Below are 25,611 nucleotides of genomic sequence, written 5' to 3'. Positions count from 1 at the left end.
CGCAGCTGTGCTCGGGGCTCGGAGCACATGACTGAGGCGGGGAGGGCGCGGGCTGCGCACGAGGCGAGAGCAGGGGCAGGGCGGGGCAGTGAGGGCCGTGTGGGGCGGGGGGCGGGGTGGCGGGGGGGCGGGGCCAGGGTGCGGAAGTAAAGGCGGGGCGCCGGGTACCTCCCCAGGCGATCCCTGGTGCGCTTACCCCAGGGCGAGGGTTAGTAGACCAGAGCCGGACGCGGGGTGCAGGCCGGGCGGGGCACGAGTAGGGGCGAGGTGCGGGATCCGGGTACCGGCCTGGCAGCCGCAGCCCCAAGCCGTGCACCTCCGCACGCACAGTCACTCTTCCTCAGCCTGTGCGCCCTCTCGCTGTCTCTGCGCTTCGACCTTCCCTGCCGCCCAGAGAGGGCAGGGAAACCAGGCGGGGATGCGGATTCTGGGCGGACTGGCTGGGAGTGAGCCGGAAGGGACCTGCAGACCAGGCAGGTGCCCCGCCTCCAGGCTCCGGGCACGGGCGCATCCTCCGCCATTTCGCGGAGGGGGGAGGTGCGGTGGGTGCGCGGCCTCTCTGGCGGCCGAAGGTGGGAGGAGGGGAAGAGCCCCCGCGAGGGACCCTGAGCCGGCGCCTTCTGTGCACTCCAGGGGTGCGCCTGGTGAGTGGCTTCTGTAGTCCCTCTGGGGGTGTCCTAGCGTTAGTTTGTGAACCCCTCTTTAGGACTGGTCCAGCCAATGAAAACAGGGATCTGACCGGGCACACCTTTCAAAGAGACCTGGAGCCAGCGTTAACGGAATGCTTGGAGGGTAATACCCTTTCCCCCCCACCACACATTAGAGTTCTTAGGATGTGGGGCTGACAGGGTAGCAGAGCAAGTAACAAGAAGGAACTGGAGCCCAAAAGAATTTAATTTTTGCACCAAGAAATGATGCCTATAAACACATCTGATACTAAAGAGGGAAGACTCTGGGTCCCTAACATGGGAGGTCCTGGGGTGAGGGGGGAGGTGAGTACTAGGCTCCTGTGGGAAAAGTCCACTGTTCTCCTCCCGCCTCCCAGCTGCCTTTTGAGGTCTAGCCCCCACCAGGGCACAGAGGAATGGGATGCACATGGGAGCTTGGGGTGGGAGGATCCCAGGTCCCTAGGCCTGAGGTGCCCCTATTTCAGGGTCTTTTCTTCCTGCTGTGCACAGAGCTGCGCCCTCCTGCCTGGCTGAGCTCAGAGCTGAGTAAGAGCTGTGCACATCACTGCAGATATGAAGTCAAAGTGAAGTCACTCGCCATGAGGAGGAGGAACTGCCAAGACAGGCTGGCTGGGGGCTCTGCCCCCTGAGATGTCCAAGCCAGCCTGTTGGCAGAAGGCCAGGGCACAGTGCTATCAGCTCAGGAGAGCCACCCTGCGGCCACCAGACCTTATGTTGCCTGCCTCACCCTCCCAGGGCTTCAGGCTCTTGGACATCTGGGGCTGGAGTTGGCTGTGGGGGATTCCCCTGGGTGTGGGCGAGCTACCTCTGGTGCTAATAGTAACCACCAAGGCTGAGCTGCTCAGGCCTGTGCACAGCGAAGGGACCTGAGTTAGGAAGGGAGATCCCAAGAAAGACTTCTTTGTTACACACAGACTTCTGTGACAGGAGGATGCAGAATGAAGAGGGGTGGCCTGGTGCATTCTTTCCAACTGGCCCCACCCTTGTGGAACTGCCCCAGCCAAGCCTTGGCTGACACTGGTCAGGCCGGATGTCCAGTCGTGCTCTGGGTGACCACCTCAAGGGCCCATTGGACACTGTGCTCCTGCCTGATCCCCTCAGGCCCTTCCACTCCTTCCCCACCACCACCCTTGGGGGTCTTGAGAGGACATCTAAGACTATGGAGGGGGTATTGCCTTCTTCTTAGAAAAAAGTCCAGGGAGCCTCCTATGTGTAGTTTTATCCCCGTCTGTGTATGTACACATGTATGCATGAGCATATACCTGTGTCATGTGCAGGACACGGATGTACACTCGCCCCCATGTGTATGCCCAGAGACCTGACCAGATAATCATCCAGGAGAGGGCAGAGGTGAAGCGTTGGGCTTTCTGGCCTTGGGTCCTGCATATCTATGAGACCCCCATGAGTCCCAGACAAGGCCCATCTCCACCAGGAGGCCTGACATCAACTCTTTGCCCCAGTCACCCTTCCATGGGCCACCCCAATGGAGTTGTTTTTCTCCTCTGAATTTCTGGCCCCACCTTGCTCTTTTCCCTTCCTTCCTCTGTTCTTCCTTTTCCTCCCTCGCCTGCTTCCCTCCCTCTTCTCTGGAAGAATCTCTTCTCCATTCCTCCCCACAGCACAAGAACCAGGCTAGCTGCATCACTGGGGCCTTGGGGTCTTCATCATGTACTAGAACATGGGAGTAATAATACAGTAACTACCTGGCAGTGCTGTGAGGCTGAACCCAAATGAAGCTTTGACAGAATCAGCACTGTTTCTGGTTGTCTAGAAAATGAGCTTTTTTTTTTTTTTTTTGGCTCTTCTTCCAGGGGTCCTCTAAAGTCCAAGGTGCTGTCTGGATGTTAGGCTGGGGGCAGTGACCTGGTGTGAAGGTTGCAGGTAGGCTCTGAGTTGTATCGAAGCCATCTCTCTCTGGTCTGTGTGACCTCAGCATGTTTGCAACATCTCTGGGCCTCAGGAAAGCAGAGCTCTCTCCCTTTAGGTGCCTGAGGACAGGTGAATCCGAGGCAATGGGCAGGAGCTGTCCTTGTTATCACTGGTTCCCGTCAGCTGTGGAAGCTGAGCTGAGGCAAGAGTGGTCAGTGGACCTAGCTCAGGTAGCACAGAACACAGGTGACCCCTAAAACGGGCTGTCTGCTGCCCCAGCTCTGGCTTCCCACCTGCACAGGTAACAAGTCACACCTGCATGGGGCTGGCAGCCAATGATACCAGCCTGCAGGAGCCAATGCCTGTCTCCAGCCCTCCCCACAGGACCTACAGCTTTCTCAGTGGAAGGAGAGAGAGCCCTAGAACCCCAGAGTCCTCTTTACCACTGCAGCACTTATCTGAGCATGTAATTACACATTCGGGAGTGGTGGGTTGATTTCTGCTCATACCTCACCCAGGCTTTGGGGGCTTTGCTCACATCAAGTCCCCAGCCCAAGGGTACCACTGGCTGGAGACCACTGGAACCTAATGGGGCCTCAGGCCTGGCAGTGCCTGCCTCTTGCCTCAAGGACACCAAAGAGAAGGACTGACCTAGCTTACAAGCAAGCCATAGCAGTAACAGGGAGCTCGAATTGGCCAGTCCAACAGGTATGACCTGAATGCTCTTTAGAAAAAACATCTCCCAGGGCAGTTTCATAATCTGCCTCGTAATGCAGATTTAGACAAGTTTTTACGAATGCACTTTTTAAAATAGGTCTTAATGGATCCTTTGCAGTAGTTACAGCCCATTGTGTAAATGCAAACAGAAGGTTTTTTGAAAACATGTATTATTGATCAGAAAGGCAGCAGCAATTAGAAGCCAGTATGTCATATCATTCAATACACACTTCCTATACAGTCCTGCTTGTGCTCATTCATAACTTTCTGACAAATTATCCTGTCACTGGGAAGCCTTTTCTTTTCCCTTTTGCTTCTAGAAGCAAAGGCGAACCTCTCCATCAGTTATTAGCTAGAGGTGAATGAAAAATTAAGCTTACCTTTACCATCACAAAACCTATTTATGAATTCTCCAGTTTCCAGACTGAAATGACAAAACCTTCAGGTAAGATGGATGATGCCTCTCGATTTGTTCTGTGGCCCACAGTGGAAAAACAAAACAAAACTGGTGACAGGTAGCATATGCTACCTGTCATATTCAGGTGGGCAGAATCACAAAGCCAGGGAGGTCTGCCTTGTGGCAGGGTTGCTTAGCCAGGGTCTACAAGGAGGGGCCTTGAATGTCCCTCCCTGGCCATGTAACCTAAAATGATCAACAAGCATGAAGTTGAGCCTTGTTTTTGCTCAAAAATTCACATCCGAGTCTGTATTTCACCTGATCTGCACATTTACCATTTACTCTTCTTCTTGAAAAGTTCATCTATTTAATAAATACTTGCTGGGCACTATTTTCCCAGCACCCTTTTCAAACTACAGTGAGCTAAGCCAAGACCCTTCCTTTGGGGTGCTTCTCAAGGACAATCACCAACACATAAGGTACAGACACACAGAGCATTCACAAGTGACCCCAGATGGGGAGGGGCATGGGGCAGGGTGTCTGTCAGGGCGGATGTCCCGGGGAGTTGACTTTGGGCAAAGAAGACAGAGCTCTGGGGATGGTGCTGCCCACAGGGAGTGGGGGAAGTGACAGGGTGGGCCTTGGGGTTTCCTCTGTTGCCCCAGCAGGGATAAGGGGTCTTTGTCTCCCCATGAAGCACCTCCTTGGCAGCCTCACCTCACCCCTCTAGAAGGTGCAGTTCTGGTCTCTGAGAGGGTTACAGCCTGCAGGATTGGCAGAGTGAATGCTCTGACCCAGGCAATCTTTAGGAGTGGAAAAAGTCTGCTGTGTTCTTGGTGTGCTGACAAATAGGAAGTCCATTGACTTAATGTCCTGTAATGGCTTCTGAGGCCTCCTTGCCCAGGATGGGGTGGGTGCAGCTCCAGGCACGGTGTGCTGCTTCTACATCCATCTCAGGCCTGCGGGTGCTGAGGCAGTGTGTGTGTGGGGGTGCCGCCGTCCCTGGAAAGGAGGGGGAGGGGGGCCGGCCACCTGCCTGTGGGAGGGCATAACCTGTGTGGCTCCCCCAGCCGCCTGTGCTTACAGACAAGCCCACGAGCAGCAGGGCACTGACTGACCCCCGTTCTCCCCACCCCAATCCAGGAAGTGCTCCTAAAGACCTTGTTCAGTGATGGCAGCAGCCCCAGGTGGCCAGGGGAGGTGGGGAGTGCTGTCTCGGGTAGATCTAGGGTGCCACCGTTGCTTCCTCTCTAACACCTCCCTAAAGGTGGCTATCTGAACCTAGGTGCATGGTTGGGAGGTAGCTCCCAGCTCTGCTGTAGACACCTCACCCAGCCCAGGTGGGCACCCCTCAGCACCCCTGTTTGCTGAGAAGCTGGCCAGCCTGGCCTTCATCCCCAGTGCTGTCCACAGAATGTTCTGTGATGGTGGTAACTTCCTCCTCTGTTCCATCCAATGTGAGGGCCACTAGCCAAGTGTGGCTGTGGAGCACTTGAGATATGGATGGTGCGACTCAGGAACTGAATTTACAATAATGTAAAATTAAGTAGTCATACATGGCTATGTACTTATTGGGCATTGATGCTCTAAGAAACACCTTCCCGGCTTTTCCCTGGGGCTCCTGGGGGGCTGGGCAGGCTCCTAGCCCAAACCTCCCCCGCTGTGGGGAGAGCAGAGAAACCAGAGCCTGCTGAGTCCCAGTGGGCTGTCTGATCCAGCAGCTTCCACTCTGTTTCCTGGTGGTTTGAAAGTGCCAGAGCCCCCACCCCCCCACCCTCAACAGCAGCAGTCTTGCTGGGGTTCCCCCTGGGCACACTCTCTCTCGTCCTGGGGAATCTTCTGTTCCCCTGCAGACCCAGCACCAAGCCTGACCACGTCTACTGAAACCCCTGCCTCCTATAGGCAGAGTGGGCGTTGGAGGGCCCTGTTCTCAGGGGCCTCTTTGGAAAGGGGCTGATGAGCTCATGCATGTTAATATGTTGTGATGAAGGGCTGTCAGGGGACTCTGTGCAGCAGCCTGAGACCCAAGGGCTTGCTTGCTGGGGCTGGGAGCTCAGCATCTAGCCCCTCTCCAGGGCCTACCTCCCTCTGCTCCCGAGCCACCCTGCCTCCAATGGTCTCAGACTCCCTACGTGTTCTGTGGCCACTGACCTCCACTGGCTGTTCCTTCTGTCTTCCTGCCTGCCTCTGGCCCCCTCTGTTGTTCAACTCTTAATTGTCACTCAGAAGTCTGGGCTCCAGGATACCACTCTCCCTAGCCAATACTCAGATGCTCCATCTAAACAATTTGAAGGGAACCCAGTATGCTTCCTGGGTTTCCCTGGTGGCTCAGTGGTAAAGAATCTGCCTGCGTTGCAGCAGTCGCAGGAGACGTGGGTTTGATCCCTGGGTTGGGAAGATCTTTGGAGGAGGATATGGCAACCCACCCCAGCAACCTTGCCTGGAGAATCTCACAGACAGAGCAGACTGGCAGGCTACAGTCCATGGGGTCGCAAAGAGTTGTACCCGACTGAAGCAACTGAGCACACACACACACACACACACAGTGTGCTTCCTGTTTTGTTTTTGTTGTTGTTGTTGTTTTGGCCATGCCCTGCAGCATGTGCGAGCTTAGTTCCCCAACTAGGGATCAAACCCATATCCCCTACATCGGGAGCATGGAGTCTTAACCACTGCACAGCCAGGGAAGTCCTGCTTCCTGGTTTAACTGTGCTGGATTTATCTCCCGGCCCTCTCCGTGGGGACATGATGAGGACTCAGGGTGCTAGTTGGATGACCTGCTGTGAGGAATGGCCCTGGAAGCTAAGAAGACAGCCTGGGCAGAGGCACAAGGTGCATTCAGGAGGCAGGAGGTAGGGCAGGGCCATCTGCTGTGACAGCATCAGTCCTTACCGGTGCACACTCACACCCCTCTGCCCCCAACTCCCTCTGGGCTGCCTCCTTGGTGTGAACAGAAGCCTGTTGAGTCTGTAAACATCAGTGGAAAGGGTGACAGGAGCAGGGCTGGAGCCGGAAGACAATTCACAGGGAGGGAACAGGAGGCCCCAAATAAATCATTCAGGGCCTGACATTTGGAGCATTTGAGTTTGAGACCAAACACAGATGCCCTTTAGATAAATACATTATTGAGACGTGTTCCACAGGAGAAGTTTATGACTTGAATAGGTTTTTAGTGTCAGATGAGCATCAGGAAGTGTTTTGTTGAGAGACCTTCTCTTAAAAGCTCAGAATCCTTCTCCTCCCTCTGGCCCTTTAAACAGAAGGATACCGGGATCCTCAACAAGGGGAGCTTCTTTTTCTCCAGGTTCCCTGGGGATTGGCCCTGGGCTGGGATTGCTCAACTGAGGAATGTTCTGGAAGGTTCTGAAGACCTCAGTGCTCCAGGCCAGCAGGGTTGGGGGTGAGGGTCTCTCAGGAAGCTGATTTAGAAGCGTAGAAGCACCCTCCTCACTCAGAGCAGCTCTCCCACTCCCCACCCCCAATTCCTCTCTCCACAGAGGTCCACAGGAATGAGAAGGGCTCTGTGTGGAGATCGTGGGTCCCCCTCAAGCCTACAGAGGTTGGCAATTTTCTGTGGGTTGGAAACTTTACAAAGTTCCCCCACGCTGAAGCCCAGGAATACGAAGGAGCTGGGCTCACTGCAGGCCCTACGCCAGAGAAAGGAGACATGAGGAGAAGGTCAGATGCAATCATGTCTGGAAGCTTCTCCCTTCTGGCTTAGAGACAGGCCCCTACCTGCCCATCCCGGGCTCTGTCCCAGGACCTCCAGGGAGCCCTGCGGCTGCTCTCTGCCCAGCTCCAGCCCGGACACCAAGTAGCCACTGGTGGGGCTGCTTCTACTACCCTGTGTGTGCTGCTCAGCCCTTGCCCTGCCCCCCAAGACAGGGGCTGCATTGTGAGGGGTGGATGCAGTTGCAACCTCTGCGAATTGTAGCCTGTCCTTGAATGAGGCTACCATGGAAGAACTCACCACAGATTGTCTGTGCTGTGACTCAGCCACACAGGGAGGCCCCCTGGCTGAGCCAGGCAGAACTTGGGCTTGTCTTTCCACCACACGTGGGTGTGGGTGGGCTGGGGGCACACAGGAAGGCCTAGGACCTGGCTCACGGAAACCACATGGATGGAACTGAAAGGAAGCCCATGTGAACTTTGTGGGCACAGCAGTCCACCTCCTAGTACAGCTGTGAGACGAGCACTCAGGTGGTGGGGGATGGGAGAGAAGGGACCACTGTGTCTGTGCTGTTCTCCACACAGGACATCTCCCGAGGGCAGGAGAAAGGTTCTAATCAATCAATACACCAAGACTCCACACTGATTTCAGGGAGGGCCCCTCGTTTCCCTTAGGTGACTTCTGAGGACACCCGGAACCACATTTTCAACCACTCCTATAACTGAGAAACTGCTGTAACTGAGAAACTGAACCTCGGCTTTTCCACGTCTGTGGATAATTCTGCCCTCCCACACCGCCCCTCCATCTCCCACCCCCTAGCAATGGCCCTCAGAGGCCTGTCTCAGACCCTCTCTTTGCCCCAGATCCCTGGGGTCTCATGGAAAGCTGATTCAGAAGCTTAGAAGCATCCTCCTCACTCACAGCAACTCTCCTTCCCCTCCCCAACCCCCACCCCCTCCTACCCACAGGAACCTGATGGCTGGTCTACAAGATGTATTTATCTAAATGGCCAGATCACTCCCTGTCCTAGTCATTTCATCCATGGCTGTGTCAGGCAATGAATGAACAGGGAGACTGATGCAGAGAGGCCGGGACTGAGCAGGCACCTGGGTGCCTGCTCTCCTCCCTACCCCCGCCCCGGGGCCCCGAGCTTACCTCCTTCGCTCCTGGGACTTGCCCAGACCCTCATCAGGAGTCCACCTCAGGGATGGAAGAGAAGAGTTTGGATGAAGCACCTATGATCTTCTAAAGCTTCGCTCCTGCCTCATAATTGTTTCCTTACAGGATCCAGACGCTTGGATACAGCTGATTCTCTAACACCATTCACAACCTTTTTTTGTTTTCTTCACGGTTGTCTTGGAAGCAGCTGCCCACAAATGCAAGCAGCCTTCGTCTTTGGGGGCTCCTGCGACCTTGCCTATGGTGGGGGGCAGGAGGGAGTGACCTCTGTTTTATTTCCCAGGTGGATACCCAGGCTGCAGAGGGGCTTTGCCTGGTTACCCATTTGTATCTGTAATTTATCAGCAATCTCAAAATCCTAAAGGTTGAATTATGCATGTCTGACCCCTGGAAGAAAAGCTGAGTGAGGTTTCCCTGGGAGGCAAAGCTCTGAGGCCTGAATCATCTCTCCTAGAAGAGGAGGCCGGCCTTGAGTGAGCACAGTGGGAATGGCTCATGGCTGTGGAGAACCTACATGGGGGCAGCCCTGGACTGGAGCTTCTAACTCATTCAGGGTCACAACACCCGCCTGGGTGGGAGCAGTGCCCCATTTTCCAGGCAGATTGCTGAGGTGCAAACCCAGCTGTTCCTTCTCTGGGCTTCTTGCCCTCACTTCACTGTTGGTTTCCAAATTCTAGTGCAAGGCTGGTCAAACACACTGTGAGCCTGCCCCCCAGGTTCTAACTCTGGGTGTGGGGGTAGGGTGACACATTGTCCTCGGGACTAGATCCCTGGGGCTGCTGATGCCGCTGGTACCCGGCCCACTGGGTGGGGATCAGCTGCCCAGAGCATGGTGCAATGGGAGAGACACAGGTGAGGATCTCAAAATGGAAGGTGCCTGCTTCACTCTGCTGCTCGCATGCCCTGTTCCCAGTGAGCCTCCCCTCCTCTGTGTCTCCTCCCTTTCTGCAGCCTCCATCTGCCCCTGGCTGATGCCCATGGCCCTGGCTTTGCTGGGAGCCCACCCAGAACTCACCTTCTCTGCTCCTCTTCAGGGACCCACCTGTGTTTGCAGACAGCTGTCTCCTCCTAACACCCGTTTTTTTCAGCTGGGTCCCTCATGGGAGACTCAGACCCAACTGAGTCCACTGGGTGATCCAGCACACTCACTGTGCAGGTAAAGGGTGGTCATCTCTTTGTTTTGGCTGGATTCTACTGCCATCCAACTCTTGCATGGGGTGGAGCTTCAGAGAGTCTCCAGCAAACATGATTCTCTCATCTGCAAAGCAAGTGGGCTGTCACCATCACCCAGAACATGCCTGCTCCATTCCTCTGCAGGGACACACCTGTATTTGCAGACAGCTTTCTTCCCCTAACACCCATGTCTTCAACTGGGTCCTCAGAGCAAGACGGTTATTGCCATCATCCTGATGACCACGTGTTTGGCTCTCGGGGACCTGGTCTCTGCCAAGCCATGGTCCCTTGACAGAGGCTAATTCAGGTCCTGTGCATGGCCAAGGGGGACTGGGGAAAAAGAGGAAAGAGAGGATGCCAGGGGACTCTGCCCCTTAGTCAGAGGCTCACAGGCCCCTCCAGACAGCGCATATACATGGCGGTGGTGGTGCTGGCAGCAGTGACTCTGGCTGGCCTGTGCATTGTTATTTCCAAAGACCGAGTCTTTGAAGCAAAGGAATTTTCATTCCTTTTACATTAATGAAAAAACTTGCAACCAGAGGAAGCACCCCACTAAATGACTGATGCTCCACAAGATACGCACTGTTCAGAAATGTCTCCTAGTCAATGAAGAAGTCAGTGGAATAAATAGTCAGTGGAATAAAAAGTAATCTGGCTACTCTAGGAATTAATATAAAAACATCAGATGCAGGATTTATAAGGGATGCCACCTCCAGCTAACCCTCCCTGGGTTAAATACCCCAAGGATGATGATTTACATCCTGTGCTGCAGGGCTCTGCCAGCATAATCGATAGGGGTGAGAAATGGGGCCACCCAGCCATGCTTGCCTGCAGGGCTGGGGAGGGGAACTGAGGGGACACAGGGCAGCCCTACAGGCTGCTAGGAGCAACAACCCATTTGAGCTGTCTGTCCTTTCTTCCCCTTCCTCTGCCTCACTGGTGAGCTCCAGACCCGTGGCCCACGTGTTTCTGGAAGCCTGGGCCATGGTCCCACTGGTCCTCACCCCTATGCCCAGCTCCTCCAGGCCTACAGGAGGCGGCCTAGGGAGAGGAGGGCAGGGCAGGCTGAGCCAGGTGCTGCCAAGACCAGAGCAGTGGGACCCGCACCCCAACCCTGGAAGCCTGGGCAAACCTCCTGACAGTAAGCAATCACACAGCCATCTTTGCTCTGCAAGAATTACTGTCCCCAAGTCTTGGTTTAGGGTGAAACTTGCCTAAGCAACTATTTATTCCCACTGTCCCAGACTTAGGATCTGCTGTTGGATTTAAGCCCTTGTTGGGCATTCCTGGGGTGCTTCCCTGAGGGAGCTCCAGGCTGGGGCTCGTGCCCAGAAACAGATGGGCCTCACCGCAGCTACAGGGCTGGCTTCCCTGCTGTGCTAGGTGAGATGTGCATCATCCCCACTCCTCCATGGTGAGGGCTATGCCTGCTCAGTTTTGCCCCAGTGTGCACCTGCCACACTTGGCAGGGGCTGGGCAGTGGGTTGGACCAGCCGGTGTCAGGGCCAGCCAGGCTGCCCCTGGGGGGTGGAGCGGGGGGCAGAGGAATATCCTGTCATCTGGCCCTTGATGTTGAGGCCCTGGAAGAGGCGAAAGCAAGGAAGACAAAGTGTTTACTTACTCCTCAGCCCCTCCCTGCCAAGCCTCCCATGGTCCCTCAGCCACACTCTCTACTCTGGAGTTGCAGCAGCTGTTGGGGGAAGGGGCACCAGCCTCTCATCATGCACTGCCCAGCCCTCTGCTCTAGCATTAAGCCTAGTCATTGCCCTTCAGGAGTGTCATCTTCTTCTCTGACCATCCAGCCCTCAAGGGAAATTCCTGTAGGGCTGGCAGTGAGGAAAGTCTGCAGGAAAGAGAAACTAGGGTTCCTTGTTCTTGATCCCACAAGAACCTGGCCCTTCCCCGGGAGGCCTACTGGTGTCTCCTTAGCACATCCACCCTGAGCAGCCTGGCTGAGTGCCCCGGTGTCCGCCACACTTCTGTTCACACCCACACTGAGTGGGCCCAGCACAGGCCTCCATGCCTCATGTGAACTAAAGCCAGGGACAAGTGACCCTGAGCAATCTCAGGGACAGAAAGGCCCAAAGGGACCACTCGGTCTAAGCCTTATCACAGAAAGACTGAGGTTCCACTGAGACTGGCCAAGGCCACAGGGTAAAGCCGGCCTCCTGGCCTGAGGGCAGTGCCCTCTGCCCTCTGCCTGCCAAATCACCCTGATGCTGGTCTAGGCTACTGTGCAGTCATCCTCAGTCCTACTAAAGGGAGAAACATAAACTCAAATATGATTTTCATTGTATCAGGAGTTGAATGGTGTCCCCCCAGATCCATATATTAGAGTCCTGACTCTGTTAGCTTAGAATGTGATCTGATTCAGAAACAGGGTCTTTACAGACGTAATCAGGTTAAAATGAGGTCACTGGGGTGGGCCCCAATCCAATATCACTGGTGTCCTTATAAAAAGAAGGAATTTGGACAGAGTCAGGCCCAGAGGGAAGGTGAGGTGAAGAGACATAAGCTGAGGAGAGAGCCCGTCGAAAGATCCTCCCATCACAGCCCTCAAAGGAACCAGCCCTGATTTCAGACTTCCGGACTCCAGAACCGTGAGATAATAACAAGCCATGCAGTCACTGGAAACTGATGCAGACTGGAAAGAAGGTCCTGGTAATGAACATAGAGCACTATTAATTTTACTTTTTTTGGGGGGGTGCTTTTGGTGTTTCAGATTTTGCTGTTGTTTAGTCACTAGTCGTGTCTGACCCTTTGTGACCCCATGGACAGTAGCTTGCAGGCTGTTCTGTCCATGGGATTTTCCAGGCAATCATACCAGAGTGCGTTGCCATTTCCTTCTCCAGTTCCAATTATTTGTATGCTTTTAGTTTTCATTATGAATTCACAAACTGGGGTGTATTTATCAACGGTCAGAGACTCAGGAGAGGATGCTGATGGGGAAGTCTGCTCAGTGCATTCCAGGAGCTGAGGCCCTCCTGGGATGTGGGTTCCCAGGTTGCTGGGATAGAGGGCAGAGAATTGCTGGATATGTGTGTGGGCCACTGAAGTGTGAAATGGATGAGGACACTATAGCCCACATTTCCCGCTGTCTTAGTGATGTTTTCTGTCCACACTGATGGCAGTGACCTTGATCAGGAACCCCATGGTGACCCATACAGGGCACCTCCATCCAGCCAAAGAGATGGAAGCAATGGGCTACTGAGTGCTTGCTTGTCCCTTCACATAAAAACAGGTCAGTGTTGTTCTAGTGAAAAGGACTTTGTGGGCATTACTGCTGTAGGTGTAATCACACAATATGAATTCTAAACAAAATCACAGACCCCCATTTGGTGAAACTTATTCCAGGGAATTTCAGTGTATTGTTTGACACCCTGTTGACTCACACTGCTTAGTGCATTTTTGCTCTCACAGCAGCTCTGTCACTACTGGGTTTCGGTGGAGGCTTAAAAAAAGCAATTTCTCTGCAGGCCACAGCTCTAAGATCACAGGAGGGATTCACAGACCTCACAACCTTTGGGAAAATGACCAAATATCAAAACTAATACCAAACATTTTGCTACCAAGAAGACATTTCCCATTAAACAGAAACCCCCAGGGACTTCCCTGGTTGTCCAGTGGTTACAAATTCACCTTCCAATGTAAGGAGTGTGGGTTTGCTCCCTGGTCGGGGAGTTAAGATTCCCACATGCCTTGAAGCAAAATAAGTAAATAAAACAGAAGCAATGTTGTAAATATGAACTTTCCTGGTGGCTCCAGACAGTAAAGGACTTGCCTGCAGTGCAGGAGACCTGGGTTTGATCCCTGGGTTGGGAAGATCCCCTGTAGAAGGAAATGGCAACCCACCCCAGTATTCTTGCCTGGAGAATTCCATGGACAGAGGAGCCTGGCAGGCTACACCATGGGGTCGCAAAGAGTCAGACACAACTGAGTGATTAACACTTCCACTTTCAATGCTGTAACAAATTCAGTAAAGACTTTTTAAATGGTCCACATCAAAAAATCTTAAAAAAATATAAATAGAAACCACTTCCAGGAATGAGACACTTCCTCTCCCACATATGGCAGACCCTCTGGAGTAGCTCTCACTGACCCAAATGTACTAGAGCTCCCCCAGGACAAGGAACTCTGTGTCCACCCATATTCTCAGTCGGTCATCCACAGAGCAGGTGCTGCGTCCCTGGGTCAGAGAAATTCAGGGAAGTCCAAGAGATCATCAAGGGCAGCATTCTCACTGTCTATTACTCAATAACAAGCCATCCCCAAACTGTCTTAAAACAACACCGTTATTTCTTTTGCTCACGAGTCTATAACATGGGCAGTCCTCAGCAGGCATACCTTGTCTCTGCTGCACTCCGCTTAGCTTAGGGTGGCTCACAGCAGGACTGGAATCACATGACTTGTGTCATGTAGAATCACATGGACTTCCTCACATGACTGTGTGTGGTGCTGGTTGCTAGCCCAGACCCTCTGCCTTCACTGGAACTGTCCACCAGGGCACAGACATACAGCCCTGTAGGAGCTGGGCTTCCTTACAATACGGCAGTCAAAGTCGTATCACCTTCTGTATCCTCGTCTCCAAAGTCCCCCTGCATCCCTCCATCACATTCTATTTATCATAGCAGTCACAAAGTCCAGCCCAATTTCTAGGAGAGGGGAAACAGAATCCATCTCTGGATGGGGGTGGTGGTGGCAGGATTCTGGAAGAGCCGGCAGGACAGAAATATTGCTGTGGTCATTTGCAGCCTGCGACATCCTGGTCCAGAGGTCACACTGGGGAGTCTGGGTCAAGGGGGCAGGTTCCCAATGTGGTCCACCATCAGGAGTTAGGGACAGAGTCCAAAAATGCCTCCCTACTGCTCCTGAAGTGAGTCTGAGCTAACACTGAACAGGCCACACCTGTGTCCCCTTTGGCTCCGTAGGCCCATTGGCACAAAGACCAGCAATAATCCTCTCTCAAGACTCCTCAGCTTCAGCTGTCTGTAATGCCAGGACTCTCTGATCTATGGAATGAGTCATCAGTGGCATCTCCTTCAGCAAATGACCCATTCAAAGGGAAGATTTGTCATGCCTGGGGCATTTTATGAATGTTGTTGCTTTGTCTGGCAAGCTGTGATTCCATTAGGAAAAACAGCTGGCATGAGATGATGCTGCCAGGGCAGATGCTTGGATCGAGGGCACATGGGGGGGACCGGTGGCCCGTACCATGGCTGCTTCCTCCCACCTACCTGAGAGGGACCCTGGGTGCTCAGCTCCTCCCAGCCAAATCATAGAGTGGAGGTTGCAGGCTCAAGCTTGCACTCTACATTTGTGACACCTGTGTGAGACAAAACAACCCTGAGCTGGGCTCCCCTGGACCCCAACACAAGGGAGGAGCTGGCCAGGCTGCAAAGACAGCTGTCTGCACCCAGCACCCAGGCCCATGCCCTGGTCTTCCACTGCCTGGTATGGGTGAGTGTGCACCACCACCTGAGGCCTGTGCACCTGTTCACAGGTGACACTCACCTGGCAGCGACAGGCAGCAAAGGGCTCAGCTTCAGGAGTGCTGGATGCCAGGGGCACACCCTCTCCTCCTTCCCTTGCTTTCCCCATGAGGCCTAGCACAGTGCTGGGCACACACAGGGTCCCGTGGCCTCCTGCTCATTCTCAGAACAGGTCAAGGAAGACATGGACCTCAGGGTCTCTGAGACGGGGCAGAGTGGGCTGTGGCTGTGATGCTAGGCAGGGCTGCTATGAGGACCCCAGAGGGCTGGGGTGGGTGTGTTCCTACCCCTGGTTGGAGTTCCCTCCAAATTCTGGATCAAACTATTGGATCTGAGACTCAGAAGGGACTGCAGCCATCTCCAAGGTCAATGGAAGAAAAGGGAGCACTTGAGTCCTCAGGAAGTGAGGGTCCTGGGCTCCTTGGAGCCTCTTCCACTCCTGGTCTGACCCCCGCATTTCTCTCCTTGTCACTAATCCCCATGGCCCCTCCCAGAGATTCTGTCCAATTACTGAGCCCTTCCTCAGCTGCAAACCCCCTGTCATCAGTGCAGAAAGGGTTCAAAGTGGTGCCTGCCCCAGGGTGGGGGTGAAACAGAGCAGGGTATGGGCGAGGGCTCTGGGAACTGAGTGTGATAAGGACAATCCACGGACATCTCTCTTCCTCTTCCCAACACTGCCCCCCAAATGTTCCTATTCACCCGGCAAAGCTCGACCTTGGGTGGCCCAGTTTTCTGCCTCCCCCGAGTCCTCGCCTGGCTGGAGGAGGTGAGGGAAGCTGTCTGTGTTCAGGACCCTCTCTCCACAACAGTGGTCTCAGCCACCCTGGTTGCTCGCTCCCTGTCTTCTGTGCCTCCGCAGCCCTCACAGCCACCTCCCTGGGCCTCCAGATCTCTTAGAAGGACCTACTCAGCCTTTTCCAGTCCGTCTGCACCACCCACTCAGTCACAGCTCCTGAGCCTTGTGCATTGTCTTGCTGCAGCTTGAACCCACTTCTCAGGCTTCCTGGATCACTCCCTGTCAGAACATGCTGGAATGCTCCTCATCTTCAAACCCAAACTCCAAGACCTTGTGCCTATCCCTTATTCCTTGGCTCTTTTTCTGGGGGGAGGAGGGGCCTCATTGCTCGCAGGATCTTTGTTCTCCAACCAGAGATCGAACCTGTATCTCCTGCAGTAGAAGCATGGAGTTTGAACCACTGGACTGCCAGGGAATTCCCTCGGCTCTCTTGACAGGTGTTATCTTTGTAACCACCTCCTTTTCTGGCCCCTGTGGTCCCTGCAGCCCCCTGCAACCCCTGTGGGCCCCGCCCTGCCCTGACTCTGGCTTTGTCTAAGCCTGAAAGCTGAAGGACCTCCACCCAATGGGCCAGAAGTGACCCTCTGCTGTCCATGTACACTCAGCTCCTGGCAGCACTGGACTGCTCCTCCACCTGCCTGCACACCCGCACCCCCTCCTCCGCCCCCATCCCCAGGCCTCTCCTCACTTGGCTTCCTGGATACACCTCCTCCTCTTCTTCATCTGTGTGCCTTCCTTGTCTCCATTACTAAACATGGATGTGTTCACAAAAGATCCCCAACCTGGGCCGTCAGTTTAGCCCACACTGACTCCTCAGTGACCGCATCCAGACCCAGCTTGAAACCCAGTCCACCCCACCCCCAACACTCTCCTCCATCCCCCATCTATTCCCAGCCTCTCCTCCCCACTAAAGTCCACTCACTAAGCTGCCTGCCCTCCATGGACTCTCTGCATGGCCCCCAGAGGGCATCTCAGGTTTAATGCATCAAAAGTAAACTTTTTTTTTTTTTTGTGGCTGTGTCATGTGGTTTGCAGGATCTTAGTTCCCCAAACTGGGATTGAACCAGTGACCTCAGCATTGAAAGTATGGTGTCTTAACCACTAGACTACCAGGGAATTCCCAAAAACAAACTCTTAATTTCCACTTTTCCCATCCCCAAATCTTGCCTGTCCTTCACTTATTCCCATCTTAGTAAAAGGGTTCATATTCACTCACTTTCTCAGGACAAAGACCAAAGAGTTACAAGTGATTCCCTTCTCTCTTTCATACCTTGAATCTGACCCAACGGCATGTTCTGCTGGGTCTCCAGAACATACTCAGAATCTCATCCGTCTGCGTTGGTCCAAGCTGCTGTCCTCTCCAGGCTGTCACAGTGGCCTCCTTCTCAGGCTCCCACCATTGTTTCATCCCCTTCCCACAGTCCCAGAGGGGTGCTGGGGAAAAACTCAGCCCGTTGCATGGAGCAGGCAGCTGAGGTCCCAGCCCCACCAGGGTGGAATCTCAGCAGCTGCACCAGCTCACCTGCCCCTGAGCCTGCATCCTGAAGGGTGAGTAGTCCACAGCCAGCTCAGATGGGTGGCTGTCACCCATCTGATGCTCACCCACCAACCTCTGCTCACCCCACCTCCCTGACCTCAGCCTCCCCCTGCCTCCTCCTCCCCTCCCTCTTCTCCTCCTTCTCACTCCACTTGGGCTTCTCCAGCCTGTTGTAGGTGTGTGCTCAATTGCTCAGTCGTGTCCAACTCTTTGCGACCCCATGGACTGCAGCCCACCAGGCTCCTTTGTTCATGGGGATTCTTCAGGCCAGAATTCTTGAGTTGGTTGCCATTTCCTCCTCCAGGGGCTCGTCGCCTCTTAGGGATAGAGCCCTTGTCTCCCTTGTTTCCTGCATTGGCAGACGGAGTCTTTACCACTGAGCCACTTGGGAAGTGCCCCGCCCACCCCAGGACTGCTCTTCTTTAAATATAGCAAGCCTGTTGGTACTGGGGACTCTGCACTGGCTGTCCCTTCTATCTGGGAGATGCTTGCCCTTGACCTCTCCTTCACTTTGCCCAGATGTTGGCTCAGATGTTCCTCAGTGGCCATGCTCTAAGAAGCAGTCTCCCATGCTCTCCCTGCTCCACTGGGCTTTCTTTAGAATCCTGTTATGTTTGCATGGTTATATTTGTTGGTGTGCTTTGCACGTGCATGTATGGGTTTACATGAATGTAAGCTTCCAAGAACAGGGAGTTTGCTCTTTTGTGTCCCTAGTGCCTAGAATAATACTTGGAACATAGTAGATGCTCAAATAGCTGTTGATTAACTCAGTAAATGAGATGATGTTGCATCCACATCAGGACATGTGGGTTCCTGGGCCTTCCCAATAGCTGTGTGCTATTCCACAGGTGGACATGCTCAGGTTTAATTATCTGGCCCCTCACTTGAGGACATTTATCATTCTTATTCTTTTGCTACAATAAACAAAGTTGCATTGCACATCTTTGTACACCCATCTTTGCATTTATGTGTGAATATAGTGAAAAATCAACAATTACAGGCTCTGCACTTGCTGGATCAAGGAGTGTGTGCATTTAAAGCTTTGGTAGATAATCCTAAATTGTCACCCAAAAATATTTTTTACCAAATTATGATTTTTGAATTTTTAAAATATTTGAAAATCCATATGTCAAAGAATGAATTAGCCTCACTCCTTTAAAGAGCTCTTGAAACTGAGATCAGGCTCTGCGACTGAGTGTCATTTCACAAGGGTGAGACTGAGTCTCAGGGAGGGCATAGGGACTGTCATTCCTTGGCCGTGGCCATGGTAGTCAACACACTCCAGCCCTGGGGTCCCACACCCTAGCCTCTTTCACCCTTACAGAAATCAGCCTTCAGTGCCTGTCACTGGCTGACTTTGGGAAAAATTAAGGACAGTCACTGAGAGTGGAGGGCTGTTATTATTCTGTATTGTCAGGAACTTCCTGAAGCACCAACCCAATAAGGATCTATTCAATGCTGGCTATGTGCTGCAACAGTGTGGACACAGCCTTCAACAACCCAGAAAAGCTTGGCCTTCAAAGAGCTTGCAGGGCATTCAAGGAGACAGATAATGAACAGGAGAGTACGTCAGATGGGAAGGAAGGATATGAGAAAGCCAAACCAGCAGAAACCATATGACTGCCAGTTTCAGACGGGGCTTCAGGTCTTCACACCTCTGGGTTCTCACACTCTTGTGCAGCTCCCTCCCTCCAAGTTTGAACTGGACCTGGGACTTTCTTTTAATGACTAGGAAAGGCAGAGTGATGGGCTGGCACTACCAAGAATAGGTTACAAATGCCTGTGAGGGGACTTCCCTGGCAGTCCAGTGGCCAAGACTCTGCACTCCCAATGCAAGGGGCTCAGGTTCAATCCCTGATTTTGGAACTAGATCCCACATGCTGCAACTAAAGATTTGGCACGGCCAAATTACTTAATTAAAAAACAAAACAAACGTCTGTGAGTCTGTCTCACTGGCACGCCCTCCCTTTCCCCTTGCTCACATTGATGTTTTGAGCAGCACAGGAGGGCCCATGTGCCAGGGACTGAGGGCAGCCTGGGAAGAGACAATTACTGCCCACAGCCTCATAAGACAGCCTTATGCAGACCCAGCCCTGAAAGGACCCCAACCTAGCTTGCCTGAAGTTATGAGAGACCCAGAGGAATAACAAGACCACACCCATATTCCTGACCCATAGAAACTGTAAGATAAACATGCAAATACTGTCTTTAAGCTTCTACATTTTGGGCTAACTTGTTACTCAGCAATAGCTAACTCACACAAAGGGGAATAGAGAGTGCCAGGGAGGTGATGCAGTTTAAAATAGGATAGGAGGGAAGGAATTATTTGAGAAGACTTGAAGAAGGGGGAGACTGAGCCTTGGGATTCCAGGGGCAGAGTTGGATTTTGGATGGCAGTTACAAGGGTGGCTGGAATAGAGTGAGAGGGGCAAGAGGCAGGGGCAGGAAAAAGATGGATGGAAGGATGTCACGCTAGCATTTTTTTTTTTTTTTGACCCTGAACTTGGGCAAAGGGGGATTTTAAGACTTTGAGCAAATGCACATTTCAACAGGGTCCAGGTGGGTGATAGGTTTAAGGGAAGGTGGAGGGTAGCAGGGAGATGGCCAGAGGTGTCAGGTCCCCAGTTTACATGAAAGGTGACCATAATAATAGACGTAGGGTGTGAGGGAAGAGTTCCTACATCTAAGGGGTGGGGTGTAGGGGGCAGGTTTGGGGAAACCTGGCGGTTGGGGTTCACAGGCCCAAGATGCCTGTCCGACCTTGAGGCGGAGGGCTGAGCAGGCAGTTGGGTCAGGCAGTGTGTACAGTATTTAAGGCCACAGGACAGGAGTGAGTGTGGGGGTAGGTGAGGAGAGGACCAAGGGGTGGGAGTGAGGCAGGGAGTTTGTAGTCCAGCCAAGGACAGCATGGGACCAAAGTGCTGGGTTACCGAGAGTTGAGGCTGAGCACTGACTTAGCAACTGGGATGGTCAGTGTAGAGTGAGTCCAACAGAGGCCTGTCTGAAGGACGAGGAAGTAAGCATATTTGGATCTGGTGGGAACAGACACAGTGTGTCTGCAGAGGGACACACTCAGGACACAACATCAAGGGAGGGAGTGGGAACCAGGCCCAAGACAGGGAGAGGGCAACAGCCCTGGGAGCTGGTGGGGAGTCAGGGCATCTGGTCCTCGGGAAATTCCAAGGACCCAGGTGCCTCTGCAGTTCATGCCTGCCCCCGGCCCCCCGCCTCACTAGCAGACTAGTTACCCTGGGGGTATCAGCAGGGCTGGAGATAAACTGGGCAACTGCCTTCGGAATTTCCTGACCTGGATGAGGTTCAGCCTTTAATCTCATGTTGTATCTATAGCCTTGTCTCATGTGGTTTGTGAGAAGCTGGGGAAAAAAAAGAAAAGGGCTGATAAGCTTCACAGAGGGGAGGAGAGACCAACCCAAGACGTTTTGAGTGAGCTCCAAGGTGCCAGTGAGGGGAAGGACAGAGACTCAGGGGGCATGGGTCTGAGCTGAGGGTGCAGCCAGGGGATGCCGAGTGTGCCAGGCTGCAAGACCAGCCCCGGTCAGACACCCGCTGTGGGGCTGGACTTCCCAAGCCTGTTTCTCCATCAGACAAATGGCGTGCCTGGGAACACCACCTCACAGGCTGTAGAGCAGGAGCAGGAGGTGGGCAGGGAGGGACCTTGTGTCCTTCTGGGAGAGGGACTCAGGTGGCACCAGTGGTGGGGGGTGGGGAGAGTGCCCTGGAAAGTCGAAGTGTTGCTCTGTGTGATGGGTGGGAGGGTGGTGCAAAATCATATCTGTGAAAGTATAAACCTACCACTGAACTGAGGGAAAATGCCGTCTGAAACAGCATCTGCTTCCCTTCCTCTTTGTCTGGGCCCAGGAGGATTTGCTGCCTCTCAGGGGCCAAGAAAGCAGGTAGGAAGAGCAGGACGTGAGGGCTGGATGTCTTGACAAATTGAATTTTCCTTCTTTTCTGGCCTCCTGGGGGAGATATTGTGTCCTGCATTGATGCAAATGTGTTCAAAGTGCACTTTCCACAGACTCAGAAATAACGAGCTGCCTTTCCGCTGAGGCCTGGGACCATGGCAAGGACCCTTTTGCTGAAGGTGGCCCATGGCTGGTCACAGAATCTGTGGCTGGCACAGCGGCAGAGTCCAGGTGCCATGATGGGTGAGCCAGGAGAGCCTGCAGAAGGCATGCAGAGAGCAGCAACCCCAGGAAGCATCTAATATACTCCTTTTGCTGTGGGGAACCAGGGCCCAGAGAAGGCACTGAGCTGCCTGGGGCAGGCAGGGAGTCCTGGGCACCTGGCCTGCTTCTCCCTGCCCCACCCTCCAGGCCATCTCAGACCAGGTTTGCTTCTGGGAAGGAGCAAGGAGCTGTCAGCCAGCAGTTGGTCTTCAGCCAGGAGTTTGGGCTTTGGCCAGGACTTGGTATTTGTTAAAAGAGATGGAAAAGGTGAAACTGTTATCAAGAGGCGGTATCTGAGGGCTGAGTTCACTGCAGGGTCTCAGGAACTAGATAGCATCAGCCTGGCCTGCTCAGAGGACATGAAGGAAAACTAGGGCAGTCACACATGGGAGTCGCCTACTCTCCAGCTGGCCTGCCCAGTGCTCCTGAGAGCCCGGAAGATGGAAAACAGGTTAACAAGTCCAGGAGGAAATGAGCAGAGATGCCTTTGCTGCCAAGGGCTTCGTTCAGCAACCCGATTGCTTCTGGCTTCCTCACCGGCCTGAGGCTGGTAGTGATGGCCATTTCTGGCAGAAGGATGTCTGGGTTTGAAAGTTGGAAAGGAGTTCTTTGGAAGCCTCGGATCCTGGTCTGCATGGTTCTCAGCTTTGCTGTCTCAAGAAAATGTGGGCTCCCAGGTGGTCCCCATGGCTCAATATTTGCCTCTTGTTTCACAACAGGTGGGCCTCTATTTAGATGGAACCCAAGAGCGGAAGAGGGTTCTGCTGCTGAGAAAACGTTTGGTGAACTTCACTACCCACTCCTGATTCACTGAACATGGTCACGGATATTCCTTTCATGGGATAAAGAAAATAGTGGCAGACTTGGCAAGGTCATTCTTACCTTCCTTTCCCTTATGATCTGCACTAATTGCGGCTGGAAAGCTAATTAAATTCCCAGCCTGTCTTGAACTAAGTGTGGTCAAATAATACAGTTCTAGTAAATGAGATATAATTGGCAGTCAGCTGGGGGGTTCTGGGAAGACTTGTTTTCTTGATTAAAGAGCCAGAGGTGGCTGGTATTTCTAATTTTCTCTCCATTTCCCTTTTTCCTGCCTTGCAGGTGGATATGACACCAGGAGTTGTGGCAGTCATGTTGTAACACTGAGGCAGAACACATGAAAAAGAGGCAAAGTCCTTATGGAGACAGGGCTTGACATGGCTGAGCTGTTGAACCTAGGCCAGCAGCTGTCAACTCACAGGCCTCTTGTAATCTGAGGTAAAACCAAGCTTTATTTGTCTAAGCTGTTGTGTTTGGAATTTCTGCAGCTGAAAGCACTGCTGGCTAATGCACACCACTATGACAAAGTATCAGCCAGCATCACAGGTGACAGTGAAACCCTACCTGCATTCCCACTACATTTTGAGATAGGGGTGTGTTCGCTGTAACCACCAAGAATGATAACAATACAAATAACATTTCTGAGTATTCATTACATGCCAACAACTATCCTAAGCAGTTAGCATATTGGCTCATCTGATCTTCCAACAATCCCATGGGGAACATTTTACAGGTGTCAAAACTAAGGCACAGAGAGGTTGAGGGAACTTGCTCAAGTTAGTAAGCAGTGAGCCAAGATGTGAATTCAGAAAGTCTGGCTCCAGGATCCATCCTCACAGTCACATGTGATACTCACCCTCTCTCTCTCTACAATTAGGAGTCAGGGGAGACCAGCATAGCCCTGATCGAGGCTTCTTGTCCTGAGCTTCATGGCTGCCTCATTCCTTCCTTTCATGCACTTCTCCAGGGAAGCCAGCTACCTGCTAAAGGAGGGTGGAGAGCCAGGATCAGAGCTGGAGGAACTGCGATCTGAAATGTTTGACAGCCTCGGGCTGGGGCAGCCTTTGGGGCTACTTCACAGACAGCCAAGACCCCTCCTCTGCTCCAGGGCATGTATGAGTGAACACTGTCAATATTTTTTCTCTTCCTTCTCCCATTTCCCAAGTTGATTAACCCCACTTCTGATGAACATCTTTTTCATTTATTTTTAAAGCTACTTTAGTATTCAGTAATGGTGAAGGCAATGGCACCCCAGTCCAGTACTCTTGCCTGGAAAATCCCATGGACAGAGGAGCCTGGTGGGCTGCAGTCCATGGGGTCGCTAAGAGTCGGACAGGACTGAGTGACTTCACTTTCACTTTTCACTTTCAAGCATTGGAGAAGGAAATGGCAACCCATTCCAGTGTTCTTGCCTGGAGAATACCAAGGACAGAGAAGCCTGGTGGGATGATGTCTATGGGGTCACACAGAGTCGGACATGACTGAAGCGACTTAGCAGCAGCAGCAGTATTCAGTAATACTGGTGAGTCTTATAGGATGGGGAGCTGGCTGTCTCTTCTTCACCTATTATCACTTAGAGCATTTTTCTCTTTATTCATTTACTTATTTTAATGTGCTTTGTTGCTGTGTGGGCTTTCTCTAGTCTCAGTAAACCAAGGCTACTCTTTGTTGAGGTGTGAAGGCTTCTCAGTTCGGTGGCTTCTCTTGTTGCTGAGCACAGGCTCTAGGCACACTGGTTCAACAGTTGTGGTGCATGGACTTAGTTGCTCCTAGGCATACAGAATCTTCCTGGGCTAGGGATTGAACTCCTGCATTGGCAGGTATCTACCTGCCTTATCCACTGTACCACCAGGGAAGGGAAGTCCTTACAGCTTTTTTTTCAATTGTGAAGGAAATACATGGCTGCTATAAACCCTTAACATAGTTCAGAAGTGTGTGAAATGCAAAGTATGATTTTCTGCTCCTATGTTTTCAACCTCCAGGGTCTTTCCCCATAACTCAGAAGGATAATGTTGCCTATGAGATTGGAGTGTGTCCTTTTAGTTTTCTCTACAGAAACACAGTCACCTTTGTAAGATGCACATCTCTTATCTTAAATTAAAAAAAATCAGACTATACATGGCATTTTGTAAATTTCTGCTTCTCCAAAAATAATTCATGGACTTAAATTTGGTTCATTTTAGGAAGGAAGTACTACAATTTCCTTAGTTAACTTTGTGTCTATGGACACTGATTGTTTCCAATGTGTTGCTTTTGTGTACTTGTGTGCTAGTTTGGGTTAAAGGGGTTCCTATAAATGGCACAGTTGTGTGCATGTGCACACCTATCACCATCAAACAGGTATGACAGGCATGGCCAAGTGCCCTTTCTTACTCCTGTCCCAGGCCCTCTTCCACTGACTGAGGACAAGAGTGCTCCTCATCCATGCCTTGCTAATCGTAGATACTTTCAATACTTAAAAATGTTGCAAACACCCCATCACAACATGCAGTTCCCTAATCTTGGTTTCTAAATACAGCCCCCACTAAAAGGAACCAGGAACCAAGGCTCCTTGGAGAAATGATTGATTCCAGGGTTGGGGCAGGGAACTTAAAAATGGGCTTAGATGGACTTCCCTGGTGGTCCAGTGGCTAAGACTCTGTGCTCTCAATGCAGGGGGCCAGGGTTTGAGCCCTGATCAGGGAACTAGATCCCATATGCCACAACTAAGACCCAGCATGGCCAGATAAATACATAATTTTTTAAATGGGCTTAGAATAGCTTGCTGTGACAGAAGGTAAGAAAGTAATCAAACTATGATGGGGTGTGTCAAAGGGACACAGGAGCCAACTTGAAGGCTCCCATTGACCCAACTGGGGTATTTTGAGCATCAAAATAAGTAATTACAAAAATGAATTATAACCACTAGAATTAAAAAACTCCATGCATCCTATGAGATTGCATGCTTGCTCAGTCATGTTCCACTCTTTGCAACCCTATGTAGCTTGCTAGGCTCCTCTGTCCATGGGATTCTCCAGGCAAAAATACTGAAGTGGATTGCCATTTCCTTTTTCAGGGGAGCTTTCCAATCCAGAGATTGAACCTGC

At 52.4% G+C, this 25,611-nt stretch overlaps 1 protein-coding gene, 1 long non-coding RNA gene and 1 other non-coding gene across 3 annotated transcripts in view; 1 reads left to right on the top strand and 2 right to left on the bottom strand.

Annotated features, from left to right (window-relative positions):
• The window catches only part of LOC122680622 (proto-oncogene tyrosine-protein kinase receptor Ret-like), a 53,950-nt gene extending 53,100 nt beyond the window's left edge, over positions 1-850 (bottom strand). Inside the window, 1 exon segment of the mRNA XM_043882210.1 lies at positions 197-850. The gene's annotated coding sequence lies outside the window, so the exon portion shown is untranslated.
• Positions 142-23,615, top strand: LOC122680623. Its single transcript, XR_006336735.1, has 6 exons — positions 142-208; positions 707-792; positions 2,501-2,570; positions 22,426-22,577; positions 22,808-22,963; positions 23,498-23,615. It is a non-coding gene; the product is annotated as an uncharacterized LOC122680623 (long non-coding RNA).
• On the bottom strand, positions 17,023-17,095 carry TRNAE-UUC. The gene has a single exon. It is a non-coding gene; the product is annotated as a tRNA-Glu (tRNA).
• Positions 23,616-25,611: the final 1,996 nt, after the last annotated feature.

The sequence above is a fragment of the Cervus elaphus genome, chromosome 22, assembly GCF_910594005.1.
Source record: "Cervus elaphus chromosome 22, mCerEla1.1, whole genome shotgun sequence".
Lineage (NCBI taxonomy): Eukaryota > Metazoa > Chordata > Mammalia > Artiodactyla > Cervidae > Cervus > Cervus elaphus.
The sequence above is the reverse complement of the archived record's forward strand: the minus strand, read 5'-3'. Positions and strand labels throughout refer to the sequence as shown.